Here is a 26590-nt window from a genome sequence, read left to right on the forward strand (position 1 = left end):
TCTTGTGACAACATCCAACAAGAGATGATGAGTATTATAGTTCAGCAACAACTGGGGGATATCAGGCTCCCCACCTCTGGGTCTACACTGACTCAAATATCTCAAGGGCTGTCACGTGGAAGAGGGAACAAGCTCGTTTGCTCCTGCTCTGGAGGGTAGGACTCGAACCAATGGCTTCAAGTTACAAAAAAGGAGATCCCGACTGAACATACAGAACAACATTCTGACAGTGAGAGCAGTTCAACAGTGGAACGGACTCCCCCTGGGAGGTTGTGGACTCCCCTTCCTTGGAGGTTTTTAAGCAGAGGCTGGATGGCTATCTGTCACGGATGCTTTAGCTGAGATTCCTGCATTGCAGGGGGTTGGACTAGATGACCCTTGGGGGTCCCTTCCAGCTCTACGGTTCTACGAAAGAAACAAGCAATTCTGCAACAACAGCTATTCAATCTGCGATTCTGCAAGCCGCACACCCCTCCAGCTCTCCACATGCAACTCACTCCGCAGCATGTGGCAGAGCGGATCCTCTCTGTAAGTGATGTGGCTCGATTGTAATGAAGACCTTCTGGTTGACAATGTGTGAGATTTCGTGCAAACAAACAGAGAGGGAAAAAGAGACAGAACCATGTAATTATAATTAACAGAATTCACATATAACGTAGGGCTTCTAAATTTTCGTTAAGGGGTAGTAGAGAGAAGCTCCACAGTCAGCTTGCTTATTTCTTCCCCCTTAGGGTTTGGACAAAATGTTGCTACTGCTCAAAAAATAAAACAGCAGGAGCCAAAGGCTTTGCAGCGTCCAGCTCTCTTATCAGAACCCTCCATGGACAAAACACCTGTTTGTGCTGGCACAGAAGAAAGAACATGTGAGCCAGGGGTTTGGGCATCTTGTCGGGCCCAGCCTGCCACACAATACAGCAGCAAATTGGAGACCTAGGATCAGAGGTGCTTTCTATCTCCATCTTCCTCCTCATAACAATATTATTAAAATATATGTGTTACTGCAAGCAATCTCTTTCAGACCCCTACTGGGGGGTAAATTCCAGTCTGAAACATGCTGGTGTTTGAGCATGAGCTGTGATGTAAATTACCTTGGACTGAAATGGAGTGCTTTTCATTTTAACATGTTTTTTGGCAATCGTTTGACCGGCCTGTCGCTTAAGCCGCCTTTCTGCTGGGAGAGAAAAAGAGGAAGACTGCAAAATGCACCTTTCACAACCCAGTTAGAATTCCTCTCTGTGGGGAAACTTGTGACGAGTTCCACCATCATCATTCAAACACCTGTCCAGGCTGGCTTTGGCTGGGCACTTGGGATGCAAGATGAGGGAGTCTCTGGCCTGCCAGATTCCTCCCTTGGTTGGCAAAATGCAATGAATTGTCATGTGGGAGGAGAGCAGTTCAAAAGCGATGCAAAACAATGGCAAAAACCACCTGGGAGAATCCCCTGGCCCGAATGAGATTACAGGTGTGAATGGAAACCTGCATGGAAATATCTGCTCATTTATTTACAGTGTATGTGTGTTCTGAACCAGCTGTTATATCCATGTGAAATATGCATTCCAAGGTGTCTATCATACCTCATCATCCACTCACTTTCTAGGGTGGCCTGTCGTAATCTCTAACATTGCCTGAGTGATGTTGGATCAGCATTTCCGCACTCCAGTTCCATGTCACTTCGGTAAAATCTGAAGTGAGGAATCAGGTAAATCAGATAAAGAACACAGGTACTTTTGACACTGGAATCACCTGTTTCAGGACCAACAACAACGGTGCAGGAAGGACATAGGTAAGAAGAGGCATGCTGGATTAGGCCAAAGGCCCATCTGCACCAACCTTCACTAGCCATTTTGGGGGACCCTGGGGATTTGTTGCCATTTATTGCTAACCATTCATCTTCGAATGACTACCAACACGAATAATCTCTTCTTCGTTGTTTCAGTTCTCCCACCCCCTGCTTTCAAACTCAAAATCCTATTTTTCTTCAATATGGGGGTGCTTTGATCATGTGCACCAAAATACGTTGTTTTCCTGGAAATGAGAAAGTGGGGGGGGGGCGGCGCTGGTCGCTAACTTCTCCAAGGACTGACTAACCCAGATAATGGGAACCATCACCCTCGACTTCCTATGGCTCAAGAAGCATTTTTTCCTAGGGTTTTGTAGCCCACCTCCCTTTCTAATGTAAGCAAATGAGCTCTGAAAATATTCACCAGTGTCAGGCATGCTGTGAGCATCCTCTTAATGAGACCATAAGGATGCAAGCAGGAAGAGCTATTTCAGTGGGTCTAAGAAGGTAATAGCCAACATCCAAGGTTCTTAATTTCACCTAAGTGTGAGTTGGAGAAAAAGCTAACAGCTGAAAGACAATTTGGATGGAGGTGTGTGCCCCCCCTCCAGCCATTTGAGCAAACAAGGCAGCTTTCAAAAGTAGCCCAAACCAAGAGGGGAAAAGTATTCCCAGACTGAACATTCGGCATTCCAGAACCATGTCATTTGCAGGCACTTTGTCTTTAAAATATTTATCGCCGCTAAACAAACGTCATTATTTATCCCAATCCCAGCTGCTAGGATCTATGTTGAAAGGTTAAGTGATATACAAGAAAATCAAACATGAATGAACTTCGAGATCTTGCATTCGTTCCCAAAGACACTGAAATTTGCATTAATTCATGGAATTCTGGAGCACAAAAGGGAATCAGGGTTTGGGATTGCTCTCAGTCCATTTCGAGTGCAAATTTTGCCTGCCCCATAAAGGAGGAAGTCTCAAGAGTATTACTCAGAGTAGACCCACTTAAATTAGTGGACCTAAGCTAGTCCTCTCCATTGACTTCAGTGGATGCCATAATTACTATGATCCGACATGGGTTTCTCAACAACAAGTCATGCCAGACAAATCTCATTTCATTTTTAAATAGAGTTACAGGCTTTGTGGATCAGGTTAATGCTGCGGACGTTGCGTACCTTGCTTTTAGTAATGCTTTTGACAAATCCCCCCTCCCCCCATTAAATTCTTGCCAAGAAGCTGATAAAATGTGGGCTGGACAACAATTTGGGAGAGAAGGCAAGGCTGGCTGGCTTGAACCCTGAACATCACATTCCTTACTACAAAGTTTTATTACAGCCCCTCTCCATTGTGACATATTATATAACAAGATGCTGTATCAATGTACCGAAGGACATAAGATTCACACGTTAGTGAATTGAACTCTCAAAAAAGTTTTATTAAAAGTACTATGTGTGTGTTATTCGTAAGTCAACTCCGAAAAAGCAAATCCTCAAATTTCATGGTCAGTTCCACAAACTCCATCCTTGGAGGCCCTTTTGTATTTCAAATATGCCTTTTAGGAAACTCTCAGGCAAACTTTCATTTCCCCCTAGCCCTTGCTTTTAGCTACATCTTCAAGGCTGTCTTCACATAGAAGCAGGAGAAGCAGCAAAATCTGTCATCCTAACATTTTCACTTTCCCCCAGAGAAGAGCCTCCATTGCTCAACCAGGAGCTCAGCTGGGCAGTCAACGGTGGAACATGGTAGACGGTGGGTTCTCCCTTTTTTTAAAAAGAAAACAAGAGTAACAATGCTCCCCCCCCAAAAAAGCAAAGAATAAAGAAGAGCTATGGTGCCATTACACTTCTCACAATTCACAACTGGTACACTTGATGCTATTTTTTAAAAATAATGTAAACAGCGGATTATTTAGGAAACAAGGGGTTGCAAATAGATCTGTCATAAATCTTGAGTGATTTTGGATGCCAATGAAAGTGCATTGCACATTCCCTTGTGCTCACATGCAGGGGTGTGTTTTCACTGTGAGGCTGGGCTCTGTCACAGGACAGCCTGAACCCTCCATTGTCTATTTATACGGCAAGATCCTGCAATCACTTTACCCATGGTGCCTCTTTAGGCTTTGGTGTGGCAAAGGTCTGTCCGAGGCACCTCTGTAAAGTTTAAACGCAGCCCACCACAAACAAAATTTGCAAACGCCGAGTCTCTTGTGCCTCTCACAAAGAAGGTACATTTTGAGCTGATTCTTCTTTTGCACCCAAATGGTCTGCATGCCTCAGGAAGCTGCTGGTGGCCGATGCTATGAAGTTAAGAAGGTTAGCCCCTTGCATAACCTTGATGAACAGCCATATAGCTCATCTGCAGGAGCTTCACTGGTCATTCCTTGAGAGGCTCACTGGATGACAGTGAAAAACTGAGCCCAGTATTGTGGAATGCTCTACCAACAGAGATTCTACAGGAGCCTTCTGTGCCTACTTTTAAAAGCTTGCTGAAAACTCTTTGATTCAATCAGGCTTGTACAGGCAATTAGGGACAGCTCTTTCCACAACAGTTATCTGGTTTCTGATTTTATTCATTTTTTTAATAGTTTGCATTATTTGGCTTTTAATAGTTTGCATTATATGGCGTTTAATAGTTTGCATTATATGGCTTTTAATAGTTTGCATTATATGGCTTTATGTACAATTGTTGTAAGGGACGCGGGTGGCGCTGTGGGTTAAACCACACAGCCTAGGGCTTGCTGATCAGAAGGTCGGCAGTTCGAATCCCTGCAATGATGGGGTGAGCTCCCGTTGCTCGGTCCCTGCTCCTGCCAACCTAGCAGTTCGAAAGCACGTCAAAGTGCAAGTAGATAAATAGGTACCGCTCCGGCGGGAAGGTAAGCGGCATTTCCGCATGCTGCTCTGGGTTGGTGATGGTTTCCCAAGACCAATACTCAAATCAGCAGCCTGCTCCCCCCCCCCAAAAAAAATGATTCCCACTCCTGCCAGGAATGCATGTGGCCATTTACTTCCATCAGGCTCTGCTCCACAAAGAGAAGGAGACTGGAGCACAGCAGAGTGGATTGGGGATGTTAGCTGCTGCAACAGTCTCCCACAAAGGGCTTCCTCTCAGAATGCCACCGCAGCTGCTGACAGCTGCTGACACAGCCTTCCCTCACATCCTTCAATATATTAAGAGCCATTAAAAAAAGTTTGACAGCAAGTGATTAGTTTTTTAATGTTCATGCAAGAAGCTTGTAATTACTGAACTCAAAACATGAGCAGATCAGGGCTTGCACTCAATCACCATGTGGGCAGGGCTGATCACATTAGGTCTCTTACTGAGTGATGAACTTCTATGGGATGAACTTTAAAAAGCAGATCCCAGGCTCCAACATCTAAAAGTTGCCAGTGTCTCATGATAGTTTTGGGCTTGCCTGGAGAATTACTGTCAGATCTGTTAAAATACGTCTGTTAGATCTGCTGATTGGTATTTAGCATTTATTAAGTAAACACTAATAAATTTAGCATTTATTCAAATAATGACTGCATTATTTCAACAATCCTCTTATCATAGGGAAGGGGGACCTATGGCACACCAGAACTTTCTTGACCACAGCTCCCATCATCCTTGACCCCACTGGCTAAGCTGCCTAGGCTTGATGAGAATCTGAGTCCCAAATAAGACCTGGGGTGCCACAAGTCCCCCCCCCCATCTACAGAAAGCTGCAAAGCAATCTTCATCAACCTTGGTGCTTTCCCATGACTCCCAACCAGTGTGGCCAATGTTCAGACATGAAGGGATTTGTAGTCCAAGATCAAAACACTGCAGAAGTTTTCTATAAGGCAAGACAAACTAGGCAGGAGTTTCTTTATGTGGGTTTGATCAGTGTGGTAAAAATATGGTGATGCGTTCAAGATAGTTCCTATTTTGCTTCCACAACCCAAAACTTAAACCAGGTGAGTGGTTCTGGGAAAGAGGATCCTCAAAGGCTGGGACAAGGAATTCAGAGGTGGCTTGACTGACCTAGTCCAGATCTCCCAGTCCAAGCATCAGAACTTAAGTTACCCAACTAGTTTTGCACTTCCTGGTGTTCAGCACAGTTCTTGGTTCAAAAACAAAAAAATTGATTATTAAGCCTATGTGAGAAAAAAGTATTTTGAGATAAAATACATTTGGAGATGCAAATTTTGAGAGAACATAGAAAAAAGATGTTGTTAAATACATGCTTTCATGCTTAAAAAAAAAAAAAACTACCCAGAGCAGATCCATTGCAACGAATGAACCCAAATTAGTCATGTGCATTAATTTGAATCAGTCTGCTCTGGGTATGACTCACATTGGCAACAACCCAGGATGGAATAGATTTGGGGATGAACTGACATGAGCCAGAAAGAGAATGATTTGTCCATCCCTTGGTGGACCTTGTAAGCGACCAAGGATTGAGGGTGTTAACCTCTCCCCCCAGCTTCATTTTCAGTGATGGACAACAAGGAGATTTGGTTTGAAAAGCACCCATCCTGGGTTTAGATTCAGGTATGGGCAGAGCACCCACAGCCCAGAAAACCCATATCAGGTTGTGCTTCACAGTGGCTAAACCAGCCTCCCCAACCTGTGGCCCCCCAGATGTTTTGGACTTCAACTTCCATCAGCCGCAGCCAGTATGGCCAATGGAAAGGAACAATGGGAGTTGTAGTCCAACAACATCTGGAGGCCACAAAGTCGGGGAAGACTGAACTAGCCTCTTGCCTATGCACATTAAGAATATTAGAGATGCTATGTGGAAAAAAGGGGCTACGTTAATGAGAAAGTACATCAAGGCAAAGGGAAAATGATGCAAAAATAGGAGAGGACCATAAAAACTCTGCAGTTTTTAAGACAAAATGGCAGGGTTGGCTAAAACACATACACCAAGTATAGCTTGCCGGGAAGACCATTTTTCAAATGTCCTCAGACTGGGGTGGCCTATTTGAAGCTTTGAACTTATTTAATAACATTAAGCAAGAACACTTAACTATCTAAAAGAAGGATCAGCAGCATAAATCAGACATCATTTCACATATTTCAGGATCAAAGCTGTAAAGCAAAATGATTTGTGAAGACATCTGAACAGCTCCAATATATCACAGGTCCTTTCGGAGGATACTTAGGAATATTAGTTGCCCAAATGATGATTTCTTTGGATGGCGATAGCCAAAAGAAAGGAAAATCGAAACTTTTTTTTAGTTCATTTCACAAGTTGGCTTCTCCATAATCATGATTTATCTCAAATATAAAAGGAAACAGATGTGGAGTTCCATGAATTTGAATTAATACACACACACACACACACACACACACACACACACACATATATATATTGGAGAGGAAATGACCAAATCCCAGCCCTGCTTCTTCCCAGGAACTTCCTGTGTGCATCTCTTTCTGATGCTGTCAGGCCAGATCAGACGCATGGAAAAGGTACATCAAGAAGAGGTTCTGATGTGCTGTCCACATGCAGAAGTTTAAAAAGGAGAGCAAAATATGGCTTTTTGGCACACAGCCCAGCTTCCTTTCCCTCCCCCCCCCCAAATAAGATTCTAGCACTTGGGGAGGCAAATGTTATGCTTTGAAAGGGAGGTGAGCTGTGTTTTTCAACAATTTATTCATTTAAAAAACAGTGAATATAATGAGAAAAAGTAAACGTTGTTGTTTTTTTTTTAAAAAAAAAAAACATTGTCAGCTGACATGAATAAGACTATTCCATCAATCATAATTGAAAGGTGCAGATTGTCCAAATAGGGTATCTATATGAAAGGGTAGTGGGATCTGTAAGAAAGGGTTGTGGGATCTTCAAACCACTGGGTGGTAGGTGGTGGATGTCCTTCCAACTTGGCAGTATAAAGCCACATTCACACCACACATTTAGAGCACTAGTATGATACTCCTTTACTTTCTTGGGCTCCATGATCACTGCAGATGGTGACAGCAGTCATGAATTAAAAGACACCTGCTTCTTGGGAGAAAAGATGGCTGATCGCCGAAGAACTGATGCTTTTGAATTACGGTGCTGGAGGAGACTCTTGAGAGTCCCATGGACTGCAAGAAGATCAAACCTATCCATTCTGAGGGAAATTAACCCTGAGAGCTCACTGGAAGGACAGATCCTGAAGCTGAGGCTCCAATACTTTGGCCACCTCATGAGAAGAGAAGACTCCCTGGAAAAGACCCTGATGTTGGGAAAGATTGAGGGCACAAGGAGAAGGGGACGGCAGAGGACGAGATGGTTGGACAGTGTTCTTGAAGCTACCAACATGAGTCTATATAAAATACACAAAACTGTGAACTATGAAATATGAACTGTGCAAATATATTATACCAACAAATTGGCAGAAAATAGCTCGACTTAACACATATCTACAAGTATTTCCTTAAAGGCATAGCCTATGGCATACTTTCCAAATATAGTTCACTTTTAAAGTTCACTCTTCAAGTGCAAGGTTTCATATACAGTACTATATGCTGTAGAGTGATAGTGCAATAAATGTTCGTAGAAATGGTGTGTACAGCAGAATCTCACAACCGTCTTCGTCTGTCCTCTGACGGGTGGCTAGCTTGTGGTCTCCCTGTTTCACCAGTACAATTTCCTCAGGGTAATGGACTTCATCTTTGGTAACAACAATAATACACTCTATTAACATCGCTTCAAGCTTACTAGGATATTAATTCAGAAATTTAAAATACTCACCAACCAGACTACAGAATAACAAAATTTCATCATGGCTTAAAAGCACCAGCAACTCAAACATTCATCGCTCTAGCAAAGGCTGATGCAAACTAAAGGTTTCACAGGATTAAATACAAAAAGTCATTTGTCTGTTGGTTTTTGTGCATCAACATGAGTCTGACCAAACTGCGGGGGGCAGTGGTAGACAGGAGTCCCTGGCGTGCTCTGGTCCATGGGGTCACGAAGAGTCAGACAGACTGAATGACTAAACAACATGATACTTCTTAGGACAGTCACGGCTCCCTCCCAAAGACTTCTGGGAAGTGTAGTTTTGTTTGTTTTTAAGTGTTCCAAGAGTTGCTGGAAGAGCTCTGTTCCTCTCATGGAGCTCCTGTGATCAATCCCTCTTCACAGGAGACTCTGGTGTGATGCTGCTTTAAAGGTATAATGCAGGCAGGGCAGATTTGTCTGTCCCTACCTGCATCTGTAGTCACTGAAATCAAAGGGTCCAGCTTATAGCAGCATCTTATATAGATGCACTCATTGCAAATAAGCCTTCTCTCTCCCTACGAGCAACTTCACTCAGTGGGACTGTTGATAACATTAGGACTCCATTGAAGAAAACATCCCAATTCGATACGTTAATGGGCTTCTGTGGCATTAAAGACACAGAGTTTGAGTGCATTTGGCTCATTATCCTCAATAATGCTTAGCAGCAAGATTTAATGTAAAATCTTTTAGGGGGAGAAATCTTTACCAGGAAAAAAAGAAAGAGAGAAGAAATATGTAAGTTGGGTTCTTTCTATGGTCCTTAATTGATTTTTAATCTGCTGATGGTAGACTATAAATAAATGCTTGAAGCACACAGAAGTGCAAGTCAATAGGAACTTTTATTAGCTTGCTTTCAGAGAATTATAGCAAACATTGAAGAACTCAGAAGGACTCGCCAGCCTGGTGGCTGAATGGCTTCTCTACTCTGCATGAGTTGCTTGAACAGGGCTTCTGCAGAAACCCTGGTTCAGACAGAACAAGTGGAACCTGAAAAAATAAACATGTTATGGTGTGCCGCATTCCTGTTCTGGGTTCCAGCCAGCCATGCTTCCTTCCAGAATACTCCATTCCATTTCCTCTCCCCCATGGTTTTCCGTTACCCACAGCCCTAACTGCACCCCAACTTGCTGTGCCCTCTGAGCCTCCTTAGACCTCACCAGGATGTTATTGGCCTCCCACAAGCTTGCTGACACCTCCATCTTGTGTACGCTTTGGGGTGCATAAAAATCCATGCTCAGGGGATGAATTTGCTCTTTGGCTACAGCAGGGATGGGGAAACCATGGCCCGCCAGATCTTGTGGGACTACAACTCCCATCATCGCTGACCACTGGTCATATAGGCTAGGCTGATGGGAGTTGGAGTCCTATAGCATCTGGAAAGCAACAGGTTCCCCATCTCAGTATACAGAAATGTAGATTTCTACATTTTGGAAACTAAATTGTCAGAGCACCTGCTTTTAAGCAGCTGTGCTGGGGAAGAAGGACTGGAGCCACAGCATGTGCAGAGGGTTTTTTTTTCCCCTAAAGCCCCCTGCCCCATACACACACCATGTTGAGGTCTTAGCAAAAATTCCCCTCTCCTCCAAAGTGGTTATTAGTTCCAGATTGAAAATTTCCATTGGCACCACTGAAACATTTTCTCTCAGGGTTAATAAAAGCTTCGGGGTGTGTGTGTGTTAGATTTACAAAAGGACTGCAGAGGAAAAGAGGTGAAATCCCTTCCACACATGCTGTAAGGCTCTGGACTTGACTAATGCTAAACTTGCCAGACAGGGCGTTCACTCCTATTGCAGGGGCTATGACAGCTTCCCAAACCTGGTGTCCTCCAGATGTTTTAAACTTCAGTTCCCTTGCAGAAGGAACAAGCTAGTTTTCTCCTACTCTGGAGGGTAGGACTCAAATGGAGATTCCGACTAAGCACTGGGAAAAGACTTTCCGACAGTAAGAGCTGTTTGACAGTGGAACGGTCTCCCTTGGGAGGCAGTGGACTCTCCTTTGGAGCTTTGTGAGCTGAGGTTGGACGGCCATCTGCCATGGGTGCTTTAGTTGAGATTCCTGCATTGCAGGGGGTTGGACTAGATGACCCTGGGGGGTCCCTTCCAACTCTACGATTCTAGGATTCGGTGATTCCCTTCAGCCCCAGACAGCATGTGCTTCAGCATCTGATAACAGCAGTACTTGCAGAGATCCAATGGAGGGAAGTGTTGGAAGCCTCAAGACAGATAAAAGAAAGTACTTTTTCCACGCAGCTCCTGGCTAAACTATGGAACTCACTTCAGCAGCAGGCAATGATGGCCAGCACCTTGCATGTCATTAAAAGAAAATTGGACAAATTCATGGAGGAGAGGGGCTATCCATGAAGGCTCTGCACTACTAGCCATGAAGGCACTACACTGGCTTCCACAGTAAGAGCGAGTAGCGCTTCTGAATACCAGTTGCTGGAAGTCATGGGATTCGGAGAGCACATTTATACTTGCCACCTACTTGCCCATTTTCCCCAGGCATCTGGTTTGCCACCATGAGAACAGGATTATAGGCTAGATGGGCCATTGGCCTGTTCCAGCAGGTTCTTCTCATGTTCTTATGATGTGGGACTCATGGGCCCCCCTACAAACTCATTACTAGCATCTATGGCTCATCCATATCGGGGAAAGCCATTGCTTTTGTTTTTACTACAAAATAAAATGGAGAGTGCAAAATATGGTCTGAAGCTCAACATCAAAAAAACTAAGATCATGGCCACTGGTCCCATCACCTCCTGGCAAATAGAAGGGGAAGAAATGGAGGCAGTGAGAGATTTCACTTTCTTGGGTTCCATGATCACTGCAGATGGTGACAGCAGACACGAAATTAGAAGACGCCTGCTTCTTGGGAGAAAAGCAATGACAAACCTAGACAACATCTTAAAAAGCAAAGATATCACCTTGCCGACAAAGGTCCGTATAGTTAAAGCTATGGTTTTCCCAGTAGTGATGTATGGAAGTTAGAGCTGGACCATAAAGAAGGCTGATCACCGAAGAATTGATGCTTTTGAATTATGGTGCTGGAGGAGACTCTTGAGAGTCCCATGGACTGCAAGAAGATCAAACCTATCCATTCTTAAAGAAATCAGGCCTGAGTGCTCACTAGAATGACAGATCCTGAAGCTGAGGCTCCAATACTTTGGCCACCTCATGAGAAGAGAAGACTCCCTGGAAAAGACCCTGATGTTGGGAAAGATGGAGGGCACAAGGAGAAGAGGACGACAGAGGATGAGATGGTTGGACAGTGTTCTCGAAGCTACCAACATGAGTCTGACCAAACTGTGGGAGGCAGTGGAAGACAGGAGTTCATGGGGTCACGAAGAGTCGGACATGACTGAACGACTAAACAAGAACAAAAAATGGATACAACCCCCAGTCACTGACTATTAAATCAAACGGTTGAAATAATTAATCCAAATGTATTAATAGGATACGGGGGTCTCACCATTAATTGTTTAATCCTTAGCTACATAATACTGTACCAAATTATTCCCCCCTCCTTTTCCCCCTGCTAAGAACCGAGACAAGTACAATAATTAAAATAAATTTCAACACTGCCATTGGGAAAATTGCCAACATTTTTCAAGAACTTATAATTTCCTTCTCTTTTCATGCACACACACACAAAAATATAGAGTTTTGACATCTTGGCATAAAACAGTACTAACTGTTACGTTAAACTGAAGGCAAATCACTGTTTTAATCATGACCTTTCATCTGCCCTTGATCGGGGCTGGGGGGGGAGGGTTGGGGGTCGGGTAGAAATTGGCCACTTACAGACACAATTGCTGAGCGACGGCCCCATGCGGCTAAACATATTCAGAGTTGCAAATAAGAACGGTTCCTCCACACACACCAAAATAAAAATAATAACAATCCAAAATGCCAGGAGCTTTCTCCACCATCAAAACATGTGCTTGTAGCTAATATGGACTGGAGTAGACACAGAAAACTGTGACCTTAGAAAAGGATATTAAAACACAGGCCTTTTCACATTGTCTGTTACGGGTCACATTCCTACTTGTCCGTGACTATGCCAAAGGCATTTGTCAGAAAAGCTATGCTTTTTTATTTATCTATTCCCGAAGTATCGCTCGGTGCTAAACTGTACTAAACTCGCCATTGGTATTCTTCCGCCGCGGTCATTGCAAACCATGAATCATCCTAATACAAATTAAATTTAAGTAACAGTGTAAACTGTAATGTATGCTGCAGGATTATATTAAATTTAATACAATGTGTATTGGCAATATCTCCCACAGGGCCAGCTAGGCTATTAGTTGCAAAGAGGTTCTAAGCAGGGTATATATGCGATATGTAATTGAGTGTTCAGCATCGTTGTCGTAAAAAAAAAGGGGGGAGGAGATGTCAAATTTGTATTCATTGGCCTTGTTACAAGAACAATAAAAATTATGTAAAATAAGTTGCATGTCGAGGGCTCCAGGCAAAGTCCTCTTCCATCAGTACACAAACAACAATTGAACCGGTGAGTGCATCATTATTTACTAGCAAGACACCCTCAGTTTGTAGAACACATGCTTGGTCTGCAAGTTCTGAGTTCAATCCCCAGCATCTTCAGGTAGGTCTGGGGAACTTCCTGTCTGAAACCTGGGACTTGCTATTCACTGAAGACAATACTGGACTAGATGGACCAAAGCTTTGATTTGGTATAATGTAAGGTTGAATTACGGTGCTGGAGGAGACTCTTGAGAGTCCCATGGACTGCAAGAAGATCAAACTTATCCATCCTTAAAGAAATCAGCCCTGAGCGCTCACTGGAAGGACAGATCCTGAAGTTGAGGCTCCAGTACTTTGGCCACCTCATGAGAAGAGAAGACTCCCTGGAAAAAAAAAAACCCTGATGTTGGGAAAGATGAAGGGCACAAGGAGAAGGGGACGAAAAGGATGGGATGGTTGGACAGTGTTCTCGAAGCTACTAACATGAGTTTGGCCAAACTGTGAGAGGCAGTGAAGGATAGGCATGCCTGGTGTGCTCTGGTCCATGGGGTCACGAAGAGTCGGACACGACTGAACGACTGAACAACAACAACAACAAGGTTACTAGATTTTTTTCAATGAATCCGGGGACACTTTTCAACTTCAGTAGGAATGATAGGATTTTGTCAGGGGACTGATTTGTAAATCTGGGGACTGTCCCCGGGAAATGGGGACGTTTGGTAACCTTAGTATAATGTGGCTTCCCATAGGAGCCAAATCCTAGGGGCTGAGGTCTCTTTAGCCCCCAGTAAAAAAATTAACGGGGCTGTCGCAGGGATTCGAACCGCCGACCTTCTGATCGGCAAGCCCTAGACTCTGTGGGTTAATGCACAGCACCACCCGTGTACTTTGAGGTACTTTTGGGGTACTGGCACATAATCCCTTTCTGCGTTTGTAAGGACTTGATCTTTTTGTGTGGCATTACTTAACACTTTGGAACTCCCTGCCTGTTGAAACCAGGCAGTCGCCTTCACTATACTTTTTCCTTCAGGAAATGGCAGAGTTACAATGGTTGATGGATGTGGCCATTCAAATGGTGTGTGCATGCTGTATCATGTGTTCAATTTTGTGGGCTGGGGCTTACCTCTCCCCCATATTTTATTCAAGTTGGTACCCCTGCAGCTTCCTATGTTCCCATCTATGACTAATATAGTAAAAGTCATAGGAGGGGAAGAATCATATCTCAGTGGCTTGGTATGCAAAGCATTCCTAGTTCCATTCCCAGCATCTGCAGGCAGAGATGGGAAAGAGTCTTGAAGCCCTGGAGAGCTGCTGCCACTGTAGGCCATTGGTTGGGAACCTGGGACCTCCAGGCGTTGTTGGACTCCAGTTTCCCCCAGCCCCATCCAGCATGGCCAAGGGCGATGGGGGTTGTAGTCTAGCAAAATTTGGAGGACCACAAGCTCACTGCCTCTGGTTTCGACAAACTGATGGTCTGGACCGATGGTCAGATGTGGTACAAGGCATCCCCAGCTGATGGTGAACTTGTGGCTGTTCCCAACCTCTTCGCATAGGAACAAAATGGCAACCATTTTGCTTATGTGTGTGTGTGGGAGGGGGGGAATTGTGGGGTGGCAAGCCATGAGTGCTTGGCCCTTTTTTACTGATTCAGGAGTGTTTATATGAACACTTTCGGGGTGGTGGACAGACACCTGCATCAGATGCTTGTTTTGGTGTTGAAGTTTCTTGGAACACACCACAACCACTTACGAAAAATGTGTAGCCATTTAAAGCTGAGAATGGAGAGAGTGTCCTAACTCTTATACTGAGTCAGGCCACTGGCCCATCTCACTTAGTCTTTTCTACACTGTCTTTGGTTCTCCGGTGTTTAAGGCTAATAATACTTATTATTTATTTATTTATTTATTTATACCCCGCCCATCTTGCTGAGTTTCCCCAGCCACTCTGGGCGGCACCCAACCGAATATTAAAAACACAGTACATCATTAAACATTAAAAACTTCCCTAAACAGGGCGGCCTTCAGATGTCTTCTAAAAGTCAGATAGTTGTTTATTTCCTTGACATCTGATGGGAGGGTGCTCCACAGGGTGGGCACCACTACCGAGAAGGCCCTCTGCCTGGTTCCCTGTAACCTCACTTCTCATAGTGAGGGAATCGCTAGAAGGCCCTTGGAGCTGGACCTCAGTGTCCGGGCAGAATGATTGGGGTGGAGACGCTCCTTCAGGAATACTGGGCCGAGGCTGTTAAGGGCTTTAAAGGTCAGCACCAAATCCCTCTCCCAGCCCTAACTAGAGATGCTGGGGTTTGAACCTGTGGACTTTCTGCATGCACAGTAGATGCTGTATCATGGAGCCATGGTCCCACCCAATATATGACAGCTAACATAGTTCTGTGGGCTCAGCCACGTGCCAATTTTAGATTTTAAAAAATCAATCTGCTTTCCACTGCTGGACATGTCCATGACATAGGCTGACAAAAGGGTAGTCTCTACCATTAGATTTATTTATTTATTACATTGATATGCCACCTTTCCCTCCAAGGAGCTCAAAGTGAAGTTGTCAGGGACCGTGCTGAGGAGGGCTGGACTGAGGAGGAATTGTGAGAGCCACCCCTCCCCCTGATCCTGAATCTTCCCAGGAGCAGAAAGACAGTATAGATTTGGAACAGTGGTTTGCAGAGGGGCATAGTTCAGAAGCCAGAAGCTGGGAAATACTGGGTGGGGAACAGCTAGGAGAAGAAACACTGGAAGAGAGAGGGTTAACAGATTCACAGTCTCTGGAAAGCATTCCTCCACTGCCCACCCCAAAGTCACGAAGAGCTCAGAAAGTCTTGGAACAGAAAGCGCAGAGGGTACAAGCTCAGATTACAAAATGCAGGAGTGACGCAGATTAATAGGGACGGAGGGGGTGTTAACCTTAATTGGGAGCACCGCCGTTTCTAGGAGACAAGTTCTTTGTTCTCTCACTGTGATTATTAAAGATTCTAACTGGTAAGATGTTCCTTTCGTTTGATCTCCTTTTCTACTGCCACGGGGGGAGGAAGCCGATTCCACAAAACTTGACAGATGTACATGATGCTCCCCTGCCCATTTTGTCCTCACAACAACGCTGTGAGGTAGTTTAGGCTGAGAGACAGTGACTGGCCCAAGAATTTGAACCCTGGTCTCCCAGGTCCTAACCCAACCCCCCCATAAGAGGGAGTTCCACAATCTGGGAGCAGCCACCAAGAAGGTCCTCTCCCATGTCTTCACCAAAAGTCCTTGAGAAGGTGGCAGGACTGAGAGAAAGCCCTCCCCAGAAGCTCAAAGCCCAGGCATGTGCCCTCCCCCAAAAAACAGCCTGGAAGGAAATGGGGCCTTCAGCTGCAAAAGTTTGACAGCTCCTGCAGGGCATAGGGATAGAATGGTGAAAATAAAGCCATGTCTCCACCTGACTTTGGGAAGAAATATTTGTTTCTTTAGAGGAGAGGAACGCAATCAAGAGAAATGATTGTTTCCGTGGCTTCCCAGTATATAAACCGACTCTTTAAAGTACCCCCGTGACTGGACTTTACTACAAGATAAAATTCTTTAATGATATTTTTATTAAACCTGAAGGTGTTATGCCTGCCCGATGTGAAGGTGGGGGGGGGGGAAGCTGCTCTTTTGGCCAACACTTCTCCCCTGGCCTCATAAATCAACTCAAAGGCTTATGAAACCACCATCATTGCATTACCATAAAAAGGATCAGGAAAACAGAACCGTCCTCCCCAGAATTTAACAAACAAATGATGTTTAAATGTGTGTTCAGGCCCTATTTAGCCTTCCATTTGACAGAAATGGAAATAAAACAGCCATTTTAAGCTCCTCGAAATGACAATATCGTGTTATCTAGATAAGCAACGCGCACACAAAAAAAACACATTATTGAAATTCTGATAGCATTTTGCTTTACTGGTGGAAGGAAATTACCTGTAATACATAGTTTAAATAATTACTTTTAAACAAAAGCTTCTTTTCCGCATTGCTTATTTATCTTCCGAGGCCAACTCGGCAGGCCTATGTATTTTATTAAAATTGCCTTCAGACTGCTAATGGCAGGGCGTATGTTAGCACAGGAGAAGTGGCGGCAGCCGGAGCCCTATTCCTAATATTGGGAGCTAGTCCAGACGCTTAAAGAGCCAGGAGTCTGCTGTGCGCTTGACTAGTGTTATCAACACTTTACTTGCTAATGATACTGGTGGCAGCATGTCTTTCTGATGGGTCAGATTTAAGCAGGAAAGCTTATAATTGTGTTCACAATAGATGTGTTCTTTACAAAAGAAAAAAAGAAAGGGAAAGAAAGAATACCGAAATCTCTTCAGTTTGTGCTAAGCCTCGGGAATTATGCTGCCAGCTCTTTCTTGTTCAGTATGAAGACAATCTCTCTCTCTCTCTCTCTCTCTCTCTCTCTCTCTCTCTCTCTCTCTCTCTCTCTCCCTCTCTCTCTCTCTCTCTCTCTCTCTCTCTCTCTCTCTCTCTCTCTCTCTCTGGCTTCCCTGCGGTCCAAACAGAAATGGAACCACAGACCAAGAAGAAGAAGAAGAGTTTGGATTTGATATCCCGCTTTATCACTACCCGAAGGAGTCTCAAAGCGGCTAACATTCTCCTTTCCCTTCCTCCCCCACAACAAACACTCTGTGAGGTGAGTGGGGCTGAGAGACTCCAAAGAAGCGTGACTAGCCCAAGGTCACCCAGCAGCTGCATGTGGAGGAGCGGAGACACGAACCCGGTTCCCCAGATTACGAGTCTACCGCTCTTAACCACTACACCACAATGGCTCCCAAGAAGGAGAACATAGAATGGAGGGACAGTACATGGTTCAACTCTTACCATGGGCAGACTCTCTGGTGCTGAGGGAGACCCCATGTAGGGACAGAGGAATCTGGCAATTTCAATATCTCTCAACTTCTCCTTTTCCCAACCCTGAATTCAGTTTTCCACATCAGTTTGCAATTGAAAAGAGGCAAGTCTTTGTGGAAGCTCGTCAGTGTTCTTGTGCAAATTTCTTTCCCTAAAGCAATTTCCCCTAAAATAATGCATTGCGTCAGGAAGATTTTGGGCATCACGTGGCAAGACAGAGTCTCAACAAAGTTGTGCTCTCCCAAGCCCACATTCCCAGCATGTTCATACTCCTGTCTCAGCGATGTCTATGCTGGCTTGGTCGTGTCGACAGAATGGAAGATGGCAGGATCCCCAAGGACGTGTTCTACGGGGAGCTGGCTTCAGGCACCAGGCCCGTTGGCAGACCAACTCTCTGTTACAAAAGATGTCTGCAAAAGTGACATGAAGGCTGGCAACATCAAGGAATCCCTTTCAGACGACCGCAGTGCCTGGAGACAGACAGTGAAGTTGTGCAGCCATAGCAGAGACCAGCGGATGAATGGCCGCTGGGAGGAGAGCAGAGAGAAGTAACTCCATGGTGCATCTGCAGCAGCACAACCGGACGCCTTCCTCTGCCCTAGCTGCAACAAAACATGTCTCTCACGTATCGGCCTCTACAGCCACAGCAGGCACTGTAACCTTCCAACAGTTTGACTTCGCCCCCAAAGGCACACTCCTCCATTGTCTCCCAAGACAGATGGCTGCCAACAAACCCAGTATATACAATTTTCTACACAATACTTGGCTGGAGAACCGCAAAGCAAAATCTGAAAGGTGTTTCTCCCGCCCCCACCTGGCAATGTCAAGGATTGAACCTGGGACTTTCTGCATGCCAAACAGGTGTTCTGTTACTGAACTACAGCTCTTCCCCAAAATATACCAATATTTCAGTTGATCCTAAAGATATTCAACTCCTGCTAGTTTCAAATTTTATCTATATATCTTGTGATTGTGAGGTGTGTTTGTTTGTTTCAAGATGGCCACAAGATATGCTCTAGATATGCATTCCAGCCTTGGATATATCCATATATACAATGCTGGGAGTTCATTAGAAAATGGATTGAGAATAAAACTGTTAACGTCTTTATGCAAATCTATAGTTCTGGTCACCATGAACTCAAACAGGATATTTTGTAGCACAGGAGTTCAGGGATGGATAGATAGATAGACAGACAAAGATGATAGATGATAGATAGATAGATAGATAGATAGATAGATAGATAGATAGATGGAAGATAGAAAGATAGATATAAATATAGTTTTATAAATTGTGTTCATTTTTTATCTTTTTACATGGTTTTTGTATGTGTTGTGGTATTCTATGCATTGTGATTTGCTGTTATTTTTATTGATTATAGATTGGTAATTCTTTGTTGTAGCTGATAGGTATGAACTGTTTAATTATGATTTGCTGATGTTTAATTCTACTGTTTAAAGGACCCAGGTGGCGCTGTGGGTTAAACCACAGAGTCTAGGGCTTGCTGATCAGAAGGTTGGCGGTTCGAATCCATGCCACGGGGTGAGCTCCTGTTGCTCGGTCCCAGCTCCTGCCCACCTAGCAGTTCGAAAGCACGTCAAAGTGCAAGTAGATAAATAGGGACCGCTCCGGCGGGAAGGTAAACGGCGTTTCCATGCGCTGCTCTGGTTCGCCAGAAGCGGCTTAGTCATGCTGCCAACATGACCCGGAAGCTGTCTGCGGACAAACGCCAGCTCCCTTGGCCTATAGAGTGAGATGAGCGCCGCAACCCCAGAATCAGCCACGACTGGACCTAATGGTCAGGGGTCCCTTTACCTTTACCTTTAATTCTGCTGTTTACTGTTAGATTCTGGCATTTTGTCGAAGGTTGCTTTGTTTGATACAAGTTCTTTAAAGTTATTGTGACTTTTATATTGGATTAGATAGTTACTATTAACATTTGATGTTTTATTATGTTTTTATGTGTTGGAAGCCACCCAGAGTGGCCGGTGCAACTCAGCCGGATGGGCAGGGTATAAATAAATAGCAGCAGCAGCAGTAGTGGTAGTAGTAAAGAGCATGCCTGATGAACGATGGGTTAGAACAATTTCCTAAAGGGAAAAGTTATCATGTTTGGGGGGGGTGTATTTTGCAGAACGAAGAGTGAGTAAGGGAAGTTGAATCATGATAGACGGAGCGGAGAAAGTAGATAGGAAAAAAATATTCTCTCCCCTTCACTCATAGCACTAGAATCCAAGGAGTCTTGGCATTTATTTATTTATTTAAAAAATTACATTTCTGTTCCAATCTCCCCAACCCACCAACGACTTACAAAGCAAAACTGTAAGATTCACACTTCATTCTTTGGATTTCATGGATGGGGAGGTGGGGTGGGGTGGGGTGGGGGGAACTGGTCCTTTTAACAATGTGGATAACCACATTTGAGAGACGTGGGGAGGGTATGTGTGTGTGGAATAAGAAATAGAGGAGGATTTTTTTCCCATGGCCAAAGAGTAAGCTGATCTCTTGAGCTGTCATTATATATATATATATATATATATATATATATATATATATATATAGTTATTAAAAATATGAAGGATCATCCTCTAAGCAGGCAAAGATTTGCCAGAGGCGGGGGGGGGGGGGGAAAGGACAGGAACAGCCTGACCTTAACTTCAAAGGAAATAACAGCGTAACGTGTTATATATATATATATATATATATATATATATATATATATATATATATATATATATATATCCAGTTATTTGAATGGAAAGTGAGATTATGACCAGTGAGATTATAATATTCAAGTTACAGGAAAAGTTATTCCAAGTTTTACCTAAAAATGAGGAGAATATTCTTTCAAGCCACCTCTAATTTACTTCATTTCACTCCAGCACAAGAAACTGCCTTATACCACCAGATCATTGTCCATCTAACTCAATAATGTCAACACTGACTGGCAGCAGCTCTCCAGGATTGCAGATAAGGAATCTTTCCCAGCACTACCTGGAAATGCTGCTGATTGAACCCGTGACCTTCCGTATGCAAAGCTCCCATGGGGCCCACCTGGATAGCTTTGAAAGAGGACTGAACAAATTCATGGAGGCCAAAGTTCTCAATGGCTGCTAGCAATGATGGTTATGCTCTTTCCCCATGGTTGGAAGAAGCCTGGTCAGCTTCTGTCCATAGCATTGGAGGGGGTGTCATCAGTAGCAGTCATCAGGCCAGTAGTGGCTATCTGAACTCCTGGCACCAGCATCCGTGTGGCTTCAGCAGAGGTAGAGGTCACAGACCCTCCAAGTGTCCTGATTTTCCGGGGACAGCCCCCGATTTACAGAAGCCATGCCGGTTTCAGATTTGATCCTGGACTTTCCCGCTTTCCCTTAGGATGTCCCTATTTCATTGGAGGAATGTTGGAAGGTTACAGAGTTATGCGACCCCTGAGCCAAGGAGATACAACCTTTAAAAGACTTCTGAAGGCAGCCCTGTATAGGGAAGTTTTTAAATGTTTAATGTTTTATTATGTTTTTATAGATGTTGGAAGCCTCCCAGAATGGCTGGGGCAACCCAGTTAGATGGGTGAGGTATAAATAACATCATCATCATCATCATTGAATAGGATGTCCCTGTTTTCATTGGAGAAATGTGGGTATGAGGTCAGCATGATGCCAACGCGCCAACAGAACTAATCCGGTGCTCCCATGGGAGTGTTTGCACTGCACCAACCTCACTGCTGCTTCTCACCTCCACCATTCTCCTCCAGGAAGCCACAGCTATGCTGATGACAGAAGGTGAGGTAAGTGCTGCTGCCTTTACTACTGCGTTTCACCTCATTCTTTGCCTCAGGCAACAAAATGCTTTGTGTTGGCCTTATATCCTACCCAGCATTGACACGGTCATTAAATGCGGTGGCGTATTTTGGGTGCATACGGCCTGGGAATTCCTGCCGCTCTGGAAATACAATACAACGCATCAATGGCTACTAAGCATGGTAGCCACACCTGCCTCCATGGTTGGAGGCAGTGATGCTTCTGAATACTAGTTGCTGGAGAGCACAGGAGGGGAGCAGGCTCTTGTAGCTGGGCATCTGGTTGGCCACTGTGAGAACAGGATGCCAAACTAGATGGATCATTGGATTGATCTAGCAATGCTGCTCTCATGTTAAAGAGAAGTGGAGGGATCATCCTCCCTTTCTTTTTCTTTTTTTTACAAATCTGGGATCATCCTCCCTTTCAAGGAGGAAGGAGGAAGAGGAGTGCAAGCTTGTTTTTTCCTGCTCTGGAGGGTAGGACTCAGACCAATGGCTTCAGGAGATTCTGACCAAACATACAGAAAAACTTTCTGACAGTAAGAGCTGTTTGACATTGGAAGAGTCTCCCTTGGGAGGTTGTAGACTCTCCTTCCTTGGAGGTTTTTAAGCAGAGGTTGGATGGTCATCTGTCATGGATGCTATAGCTGAGATTCCTGGAATTGCAGGGGGTTGGACTGGATGACCCCAGGGTCCCTTCCTATGAGGAGCAGAATGTGAGGTTTAAGAGTTAAGGAAGGAAGGAGAAATTTAGGCTGGTCTACTTCAGAGATAAAGGAGCAATGTATTTCTTGCTGCAAAAAAGGGGGGGCAGAAGGAAAGGTTGGATTAACCATTATGCAAAGTATGCTATAGCATAGGCCTAGCCATATGGTAAACCCTTGGTAGGGCTTAAAGTGGATAAAACCATCATCCGCTAGGCACCAGCTGCTTCTGATCCTCACAACAGCATCTTGACACAGAGTGTTCAGCAGTGGTAATCCTCTACTTTTGATGCAACAAGCATTGATATGGCTCCACTACAAAATTTCTAGAGCTGAAGCCGGTGGAAAAATAAAATAAAATAAGAGATAACTCACTGATGCGAATACGTTGTCCAAGAAATTCGGAATGCTATAGCAAGTAAGCATGATGCAGAACAAAAAAAACCAAAACAAAAATGTAAGCAAATGTTTCCTTGCCTGTTGCCATGATCCCATGAGACGGGCAAGAGAAAGATGAGCCACAGGGCAATCTCCTCTGAGACGAGGCTCCGTCTGAACACAAGAACCAGTCTGTGTAACCCCGAGCCACTGAAACTGTATCTTATGTTGCTAGCAAGGAAATGTTGGTGGGTGCCAATGCTGGAGGGATGTTAACAACAGATGGGTGGGTAGTTGGAGGGCTTTTATATTATATTGCCAAGGCACCATGTGTGTCTGTGCATCCACATCTGAACATGTGCAACAGCTGTACCATCTGCCCCCTTGATATCAACTATGGAAGGCAGGGGGTGCCCTCATAAGTAAAGTATCTCCTCCCAAAATGCCTTAGTTTGGTCCATGGATGGTTAAGGGTGCAACACACTTGGGAGGTGCAGTATCTGCTCCATGACCTTCATGACTCCAGCTTAGGACAGAGAACTTGTGGCCCTTCAGATCTTGCTGGACTCGCAACTCCCATCAGCTCCAGGAGGCCAGCCCTACCATTAGACAGCAAGGCAACTGCATCAGGTGACTGATGCTGGAGGGCAGCAAGGTAGACCCCTTGCTGCTGCTCCCAAGTCCCAGCTGTATGCTTCTGTCCCAGCTGCATCCTTCAGCTAGAGCAGTGTGTGCCACATTGCCTGATTTGCCTAACTAGTCTGGAGCCCTTGGTCATAGTGGAGGACACAATGCTGTTACCAGTGCTGAAATAAGACCTAACTGTCTTCTAAAAGTCAGATAGTTGTTTATTTCTTTGACATCTGGTGGGAGGGTGTTCCACAGGGCGGGCGCCACCACCGAGAAAGCCCTCTGCCTGGTTCCCTGTAACTTCGCTTCTCGCAGTGAGGGAACCGCCAGAAGGCCCTCGGAGCTGGACCTCAGATGTGTATATTCTTATTCTTATTAATAAGAATAAACCTAATAACCTAATAAACTCATTCCAAACATCATTGTATTTATCCAAAGAAAGTCTGTGTCCATAAGCTGCCCATTCATATGTGTTGCGAATATTGTCATTTTGTCAAGCCATTGATTAAGAAGAATCGTATCTCCATTTTCCCCATTCATCAGTATCAGTCTCTTGGCCACCATTAGGGTGTGTAGAATACATTTTCGGCGTCCTGTTGTCAGTTTCCATACAAGAATGGGTATATAGTTCAAGAGCATATTCACCTACGAAAATCTTAAGTTTTCCCATGGTGTCTTGTTTCTATGGTCCATCACTTTCTCCCAAAACTTAGCAAGTGTGGGCCACAGCAAAAGCATGTGTTTCAAAGAAGCATTGTCCATATTACATCTCCAGCAAAGAGTTACATTGGATAGTCCTCTCTTATACAAACATAAGGCTTCTTTCTGTATGAGAAATGGATGAACTGGGAGGACACACACTATATTGTCCTTCACTTCATTCAGTAAAATATTTTCAGTTGGCCCAAAGCCTGAACCAGCATGGTCAATGGTCAGAAATGATGGGAGTTGTAGCCAACAACATCTGGAAGGCTACAATTCCTCCATCCCAGCTCTAGCCACGCCGACGGCATAACACAAATGTGGGGAATCCTGTCTGCAAGATAAGTTTCTGCAAACCTCCTGTATTCCTGTCTTAGATTTTGTTCTCTTTCTGAGTTCCTGTGTCTTTATATGGCAAGCAGAATAATATGACTAATTATATGTGTCCTGATCTCAATATGTTACTCCTACATTTATAACCATGGTGCTAAGCATCCTAAAATGGAGTCCACAATGGGGGTGGGGGGAGGACAAAGAGAAATGACATACAGATGAGAGAAAGAAAACAAGGAAGAAGAAAAAAAACAAAGAATGTATCTTATCTCAGGGGAAACATTCTTCTCTTTAATCACTTCATTTTTTTTTTAACAAAAAGAAAGAATTCAGTCTTTGTCTTGATGATGAAAAAGAAACACAAGCTCTTTCTGCCACGCGGGTCAAAACCCCTGGAGAGAAAACCTTTTTTTATGTCATTAAAAAATAAACCACTGTCTCTGCTTAATACTACAAAGAAACAAATTAGAAGCTAAATTGCAGATGTACAGGATTATATGAAAATTATATACGTTTGAGAGCATTCTGCACAATTTGCACGCACAGGCACAGACAGTGTAACAAACAGTGTTGATGGGCAAATCATTCTGAAATGGCTAAGATTTCAATTATCATTGGGAAATAGCTTTCATGGGCATTCGCACCATTGTCCAACGCATTTCGAAAAGGGTGCCTGCTAGACTGGGTTGCCTGCCTCCTTGTGTGCCGCCAGCCACACAAAACAGCTCAATCCCTTCCCTCCGCCGTAAAAACGAGGAGAACAAAGAGTCTTGTGACACCTCAGTCTCAAGAAACTATCAAATTTTATGTGGCATAAGCTTTCATGGACCCAGAGTCCCCTAAATACTGCACACTCTCAACTCCTGATGGAACCATCCATGGTCTGAGAAAATGCTTGGGTACCCTCTACCCCATCTCCCCTGCAGCTGCTTAAGAAAGACCCATGTGCCCTGGACAGAAGGCAGACATGAAGAAGACCAAGCCAGGGAATCTGTGCCATCAGCCAGCCTGAGAGGACCGTGTTGCTCTATATTTCCTGGGAACCTCAGGTCCAGGAGACAAATCAGGCATCTCTTGCTGCATCTGAAGACCAGACTTGGTAGATTGAATGTTTCATATTTCAGGAACCATGAGCTAAGCAAATGTAGTATAGATACTCATGACAACTAAAAACGAGACTGATGCATGAAAATCTGAATGAGGTAGCACAGGTGCAAGTAGAGGCCATTTCCCTTCCACATTACAGCCAACTGAGTTCCCCCTACAGCTGTTTTTACATCCAGCCAACACATGAAGGAGGCAACTGATCCAAAAGCATGCTAAAGTCTTGAACTGAAAGTCAATAAAGTCACAGCATACATTTTCAGCCTTTAATAAACATCCTTTTTTGTGCATATAAGAAGTTCAGAGAAAATCTGTACCATGGAAGGAAATAAAAATGTTCCCATGAGCCACACAACCAAACACGGACAACAAGATCTCAACAAAGGATCTTATAAGATCAAACCCCAAACCTTTGTGACTTCCTTGTATAACAGCTTACATTCAAAACATGCGGAATGGAACCTCATCTCACATCTATAATTTCCACTTGCCTGTTTCATTCTTGTTCCCCTGACCATCTACCCCCACCTTCTCATATTCACTGTTAAGCAATGGACAGTTTTCAATAAGGCACATGAAATTTAAAATGGCTGGGTTCTTCTTCTTGAAGAGAGGGTGCTCCAATATTTGGGGTTTTCCCACTAGACTCAAGCCTAGTTTTAAACTAAAGTACATTTCTGAAAGCAGCAAATCCAAGACTTACCTGTTGAGCTTCCCAGCTTGACAACTGTCTCTTAACCACTCCACCACTCCTGTCTTTTATATCCTCATTTGCTTCTGAAACTGAAGAAGAAATAAAGGGAGAGAGAGAGAGAGAGAGAGAGAGAGAGAGAGAGAGAGAGAGAGAGAGACCATGTTACCAGATCAAGGGTCAGCAAACTTTTTCAGCAGGGGACCTGTCCACTGTCCCTCAGACCTTGTGGGGGCCAGACTATATTTTGGAGGGGGGAAATGAACGAATTTCTATGCCCCACAAATAACCCAGAGATGCATTTTAAATAAAAGCATACATTCTACTCATGAAAAAAACACCAGGCAAACCCCACAAATAACCCAGAGATGCATTTT

At 44.2% G+C, this 26590-nt stretch overlaps 1 protein-coding gene across 1 annotated transcript in view; it reads right to left on the reverse strand.

Moving 5' to 3' along the window:
* Window positions 1–26590, reverse strand: part of SOX5 (SRY-box transcription factor 5) — a 580304-nt gene that overhangs the window by 512079 nt on the left and 41635 nt on the right. The window contains exon 2 of the mRNA XM_033161787.1: window positions 26226–26305. The gene's annotated coding sequence lies outside the window, so the exon portion shown is untranslated. The remainder of the gene's footprint in view (window positions 1–26225; window positions 26306–26590) is intronic.

The sequence above is a fragment of the Lacerta agilis genome, chromosome 10, assembly GCF_009819535.1.
Source record: "Lacerta agilis isolate rLacAgi1 chromosome 10, rLacAgi1.pri, whole genome shotgun sequence".
NCBI lineage: Eukaryota > Metazoa > Chordata > Lepidosauria > Squamata > Lacertidae > Lacerta > Lacerta agilis.